Below are 6,405 nucleotides of genomic sequence, written 5' to 3'. Positions count from 1 at the left end.
TCCTTTCATCTGTCCCATCTAGACAGGTTGGAAAAACCACTCAGTGGAGATTCTACCTTCCCCCATATCCTCTGAAACTAGGCTCCCTCTTGAAAGCTTGTAAGCCAGTAACTTCTTGCCTTTGTAAAACCCCTCCCCTTTTTGGGTAGCCAATGTCTAAGTTGCCCATCCCTATTAACCCTGTGTACAGAAGGGGCGGGAATGATCCTTACTGTAAAGATTCATTCCCTCTTTTAAGTTACTACATCCATAAGTATAGGTCAAGTTCATCAAATTGTAGCAGATTACACTCTTTTCCCTCTTCTTTCTAGTCAAATTCTGAACATCCAGCTATTGAAGCTAGGTCAAATGGATACTATCTGCAAGTATGGATATTCTTGCACATCTCCCCTCACTTTACATCAGCTGGACACTTCACTCCCAGGAACCCTTTTGAAAGAAAAGATAGAGTACTCCCAGGGGCACTGGCAGAGCCTAAACTTCCAAACACTGTTACCATGGCATCACCAGGGTTCCCATAAACACTACAGCCTTGTAAATCTTAAGAGGCAGTTCTACTCTGTCCTCTCTACACACTCTGTAGGGGTGCTGAGCTCAGAGCACTCTAGAGAGCTGACTGTTACAACTTCATGATTCTCTCAGTTCTATAATTTTCTAGTAACTATTACACACACACACACCTCTAAGATTATTATAAACTCACTGATATAAAAGATGTATAGAATTGAAAGAGGATGGAAGGAATAAAAAGAGTCACTGTACCAAAAGGAAATGGTGATATTCAACCATTTCAAGAGGTAGCATATGATCAAGAGGCAATGATACTGAAGAAAGAAGTGCAAGGTGCATTGAAGGCATTGACAATGAACATGGTACCAGGAATTGATGGGATAAAAGTTGTAATCTTTCAACAAAGAGAGGTGGCATTGGAGGTACTCACTCATCTATTCCAAGAAATTTGGAAGACAACTTTCTGGCCAACTGATTGGAAGAGATCCATATTTGTGCTCATTCCAAAGAGAGGTGATGCAATGGAATGAGGAAATCACCAGACAATATCATTGATAGCCCCTGCGAGCAAATTTTAACTAAAGGTAATACAGAAATGATTGAAACCATACATTGACAGAGAACTTCCAGAGGTTCAAGCCAAATTTAGAAGAGGATGTGGAAAGAGGGATATCACTGTTGATGTCAGATGGATCTTGGCTGAAAGCAGAGAACACCAGAAAGATGTTTACCTATGCTTTACTGACTATGCAAAGACTTTCAATTGTGTGGATCATGATAAGCTATGGACAACATTTCAGAGAATCAGTATTCTGGAACATTTAATTGTACTCATGAGGAACCTGTACATAAACCAAGAGGCATTGTTTGAACAGAAGAAAGGAACAGTGAATATTTTAAAATGGGGAAAGATGTGCACTGGGGTTGTATTCTTTCACCATACTTATTCAACATGTATATTGAGCAAATAATCCAAGAAATTAGGTTATATGAAGAAAAACGTGGCTTCAGGATTGGAGGAAGACTCATTAACAACCTGTGATATGCAGATGATACAACCTTGCTTGATGAAAGTGAAGAAGACTTAAAATATTTACTGATGAAGATCAAAGAGCACAGCCTTCACTATGGATTGCATCTCAATGTAAAGAAAACAAAAATACTCACCACTGGACCAATAAACAACATTCTTAAGGTGTGTCTAACCCAAGCCATAGTATTTTCAATAACCACATATGCATGTGAAAGTTAGACTGTGAGCAAGGAAGACCATAGAAGAATTGATGCATTTGAGTTATGGTGTTAGAGGAGAATACTGAAAGTACTATGAATGGCCAAAAGAACAAATAGATCTGAGTTGGAAGAAGTACAGTCAGAGTACTCTTATACTTGTCAGGAGAGACCAGTTTGGTAAGGTGAACAGTTGGAGAAAAAGTGGAAGACCGCCAGTGGCAGCGTCAATGGACTCAAATGCAGCAACAATTGTAAAGTTGGCCCAGGACCTGGCAGTGTTTTGTTCTGTTGTGCATAAAGCGCTATGATTCGGTACTGACTCGATGGCATCTACCAACAACAATAACAACATAACACACAATTTACAAATAATCACGAAGTCTACATCATTTTCATTGCAAATGCCATAGAGTCAGTTGATTTTCACAGAATGCTTTATTGACTTTTTCCAGTCTCTTCTTAGTCAGCCTATGGCTGCAACTCAACTATACTTGGCATATGGAATTTAAAAACCATTTTGAAAAACATATAGAAATTTATCAGTTGGATTGAGAGAATTCTGAAGCTATAACAAGTAGCTCTTAAAAGTGGTCTGTGCTGGCTCCAGCACCACTGCAGTGTGGAAGCACAACCTTATTCAGGGTCATGGGTCGATTCTGATCCAGAACTACCCAGAGGTGGTGCACATGGTTAACTTGCTTGGCTGCTTACCATAGATTGAAACTCAAGTTCACCCAGAAGTACTTCAGAGAAAGGCCTAATTTAAAAAATTCAGCCATTGAAATTCCTATGGAGCATATGACACACATGAGGTCCCCACAGAAACCGTTTTATAATTATATATATTTGCTGTTGTTAAGTGTCGTCAAGTCAGTTTCGACCTTGTATAGAGACCCTGTATAGGGTTTCCCAGGAGCAGCTGGTGAGCTTGAACCATTGACCTTGTGGTTCAAACTGATTTTGCAATTTGGCTTATTAACCCACAGCGCCACTTAATCCTACAGTGCCACCTTTATATAATGAGAGAGAAACAGAGAGAGAGAGAGAGAGAGAGCTAGCTTGCCCTGGTGGTGCTGTAGGATTAGCTGTAGGATTAGCTCTCAGCAGCACAGCAACATACAAGTTAACACAAGCTGACAAATTGATGGGTGGGTACACATATAGACTTGCATTCTACATCTATTTATTAGCAAACAGGCACAAATTACGACAAAAAAAACCCCCACAAAAAAACAAAAACAAACCACTTTGCATACAATAACAGTTTGTGGTAGAGTTTGGCTAGCTTGATACATATTATGCAACAAGAATTCTCTAATTAATGACTTGACAGAGGGCTACTTAGAGCAGAGATATTGTAGCTGGAGAGTTTTCTGTGATTGCCACCTCTCATTTTGACTGAATTCTGGCTGCCCTCTCTGGTACCCATTCCTGAACAGGACAACTGACTTTCCCTCTAACAGAGTATAGCTTGTGCTGATAAATACTTATACTTCTATCACACTATCCGTACAATGTTGGTGTTTCAAACCCACCAGCTGCTCCTAGGAAATCCTATACAGAGTCACTATCAGTGGGAACAACTTGATGGCACATAACAGCAACAGCAATCTATGCTAAAGGGAGACTGGTGCGGCACTATAGGATAAGCACTTGGCTGTTAACTGCAAAATTGGCAGTTCAAACCCATCAGCCGATCCTTGGAAACCCTATACAGGTCACTATTAGTCAGAACCATCTCGACAGCACTTAACAGTAATAACTACAATGTGTTGAAGTAGTTTAAAGTATGTTATAAACATCATTACTCTCCTTCCCATCTTGACAGGAGGAAGAGAGAAAACGGGGACCCTACCCCTGGGTTCTCTATAAAACATAAAACCATCATATGGATGAACTAGACAGGCAGTAGTTATAGGCTCCATATATGGTGCAATCTATTCCTTATTCAGTTACATAAGGAACGTCAGAAATGGTTTTATCCTGGTGAAATTGGTGGATTGCTAATTAGCAGAATGGATGTTGGAAATGGGCTCTCATTGGTGGAAGCAAGATAGTGAGTTAGCTGGAATAGAAATATCCCGAGGAGCTTGACGATTACTGGCCTAACTCCCAGAGTGTTTCAGACCACAAGCCTGGTGACCTGACTGTGAAAGGTCACAACCTTGAAGACCTCAGGGAGCAGTTTCTACTCTGCACACATGGTCCCTGTGAGTTGGAAATGACTCAGTAACAACTAATAACCAGAGACATCTCCAACCCTTGCGTGAACAGGGTGAGAACATTTACCTTTAGGACAAGAGCTTGAGGCCATATTAAAAAGATGAAGGCAATTTTTTTTAACTAAAACTCTTCTTAAAGTATCCTTCATTCAGACAGATAACTTTGATACCACAATCAAGGGTAGAGCATATTTTAAAAATAATAGAAAACTAAACTTTATTTATTTATTTATTTTTTTAAAAGAGGATCACTCAATTACCCAGAGGGCTCTCATTTCATTGAGTTTGATGTGTAAGTTGGGGCTTGAAACTGCCTTGTTTTGGGCACCCGAACAGAGACTTCCACCATTTAAGTCCTTCTCTCTGCTTCTCGGAGTAAAGGTTCAGCTGCTCCTCTAAACAGATATGTAGTACTCATAATCCTCATCACTGGTATTTATGGTAATAGCTGAAGAAAGCAGCATGTGTATGGAGAAAGGTGGCAAGGATCCCAAGTGCTTTTTTGGGAAAATGATAGCCACATATGGGCATCTGCCTTGTTAAGGATGCTCCCTGGGCCAACATCTCTGTTTCAGCTGGGAGGTCCTGTGAGCAGAGATTTCCCCCTGACTGGGAATTGTTTCCAGCACAACTGGTTGGCTAGCAAAGATAATAAGGAAACTATTAAAAATGACACTAACTGGTGTTGCTAACTGCTGGTGGGTCGGCTGTTACTCATGGTGACCTCATGTATAATGGAATGAAATATTTATTACCCAGCTCTGCACCCTCTTCATGATGGTGTCTGATTAGGCTCACTGCTGTGGCCACTGTCTCAATCTATCTCCTTGAAGGATTTCTTCATCTTGGCTGGCCCTCTGTTACAGTGCTGGAAAATAAGCACTAGGCTGGTGTTTCAAATGTACCAGCTTCTGCCCAGGTTGATTGGTCCTTCCTGATAATGACCAGCTCTATATTGGACAATATTTTGTTGCAACCCATAGAATTTTCATTGGCTAATCTTGGTGTGATGTTGTAGGATAAGTGCAGGACCTCAAGGTCAGTTCAAACCACGAGGATGCCAGTTCAAACTCACTAGTCACTCCTTGGAAACCCAATACAGTATCAGTATGAGTTGGAACACAATCTATGGCACTTAACAACCTCCACAACAATCTCCAGAAGCAGATTTCCAACTCTTACTCGGTCTGGAAGTGTCACTGAAACCTTTGGATGACACTGCTAGTATTTGAAATGCTGGTGGCATAGCAAAAATGCAAATCACCACAGGGGGGCAAACTATAACTACTATAATTATGACTATAACTACCACCGTTTCTATGGTTCTTACCATATTCGGTGCTGAATCCTTCCCCACAACAATGCTGTAAAGCAGGCAGAGTGAGGATCATTCCCTTATGTGAAGAAATTGAGGGTCAGATAAGTTAACTGACTTGCTGGAGGTCACAGAGCTGATGAGTGACAACAGCAGTCTTGAACCCAGTTCTCTGGCCCCATTACACACAGAGTGGGCCTTGTCAGTATTACACAAGAACAAGGCCCAGGAATTTGTCAAATAACATCTCCAACTAGGATCTGGGACAGGGAGGAAAGACTGCCTGCTCTTCCAGAGTGTGCAGGATACAGGGCAGGTATCTGAATGCTGAGTTACGAGAGCAATGAGCTGCCAGTTGGATTTGTTTCTACCTCTTAGTTCTGATTCCTAGGTCTTGTTCCTCTCCTCCACATTTAGTACTGGGCCTTAGTCTAATATCTAGACTAAGTCTAAGATCTTTAAATTGGGCATGTTTGCAAACAGAGCACAGGGCTTACCTGGTGTTTGTGATCTTCCTTACCTGGTGAACTGACCTTCCCTTGGCTGAATGCCATGATCAGAAACAGAGCAAACTGACGTTATTCTGGTTAGAACAATGGCCAGGCTGCAATGGTTTTTACCTCATGTTGGTGCTATTGTGAGGACTCAGCTCACAGTGACCCTGGAGGACAGAGTAGAACTGCTCTGCAGGGCTTCCTAGGTTATAAACTTTACCAGGACAGATCACCTATTTCTTCTTTCTCTTACAGAGAAGCTGGTGGGTTGGAACTGCCAATCTTTTGCTTAACCATTGTACCGCCAGGGATTCTTTTCAGGTGGTTAGATCCCCTAAGTTTCTTCTTTTACTCCCCGCCCCCTCTCACCTTGTCTTGTTGTGGTTATTTGCTTATCATACCAGGCTCTAGTCCTTTGCTCAAATGTTTTTATAAGGTTGAGGTTTTTTTTTTTTTTAAATTTAAGGTTTTTATTGTGGATTGAGTGAAAGTTTATAGGGCACATCATCAGTTTCACATTCAACAATTCATAAAACTTGTTTCATTACAATGATTATAATCCCCTCCATATACCATCAGTTAAAAGTATTTCTCTTTATCCACTTTAGATTTTTTAAAAACACACAAACAA

This window comes from Chrysochloris asiatica, unplaced genomic scaffold (genome assembly GCF_000296735.1).
Source record: "Chrysochloris asiatica unplaced genomic scaffold, ChrAsi1.0 scaffold00344, whole genome shotgun sequence".
Classification (NCBI taxonomy): domain Eukaryota; kingdom Metazoa; phylum Chordata; class Mammalia; order Afrosoricida; family Chrysochloridae; genus Chrysochloris; species Chrysochloris asiatica.
Note: the sequence above shows the minus strand (reverse complement) of the source record.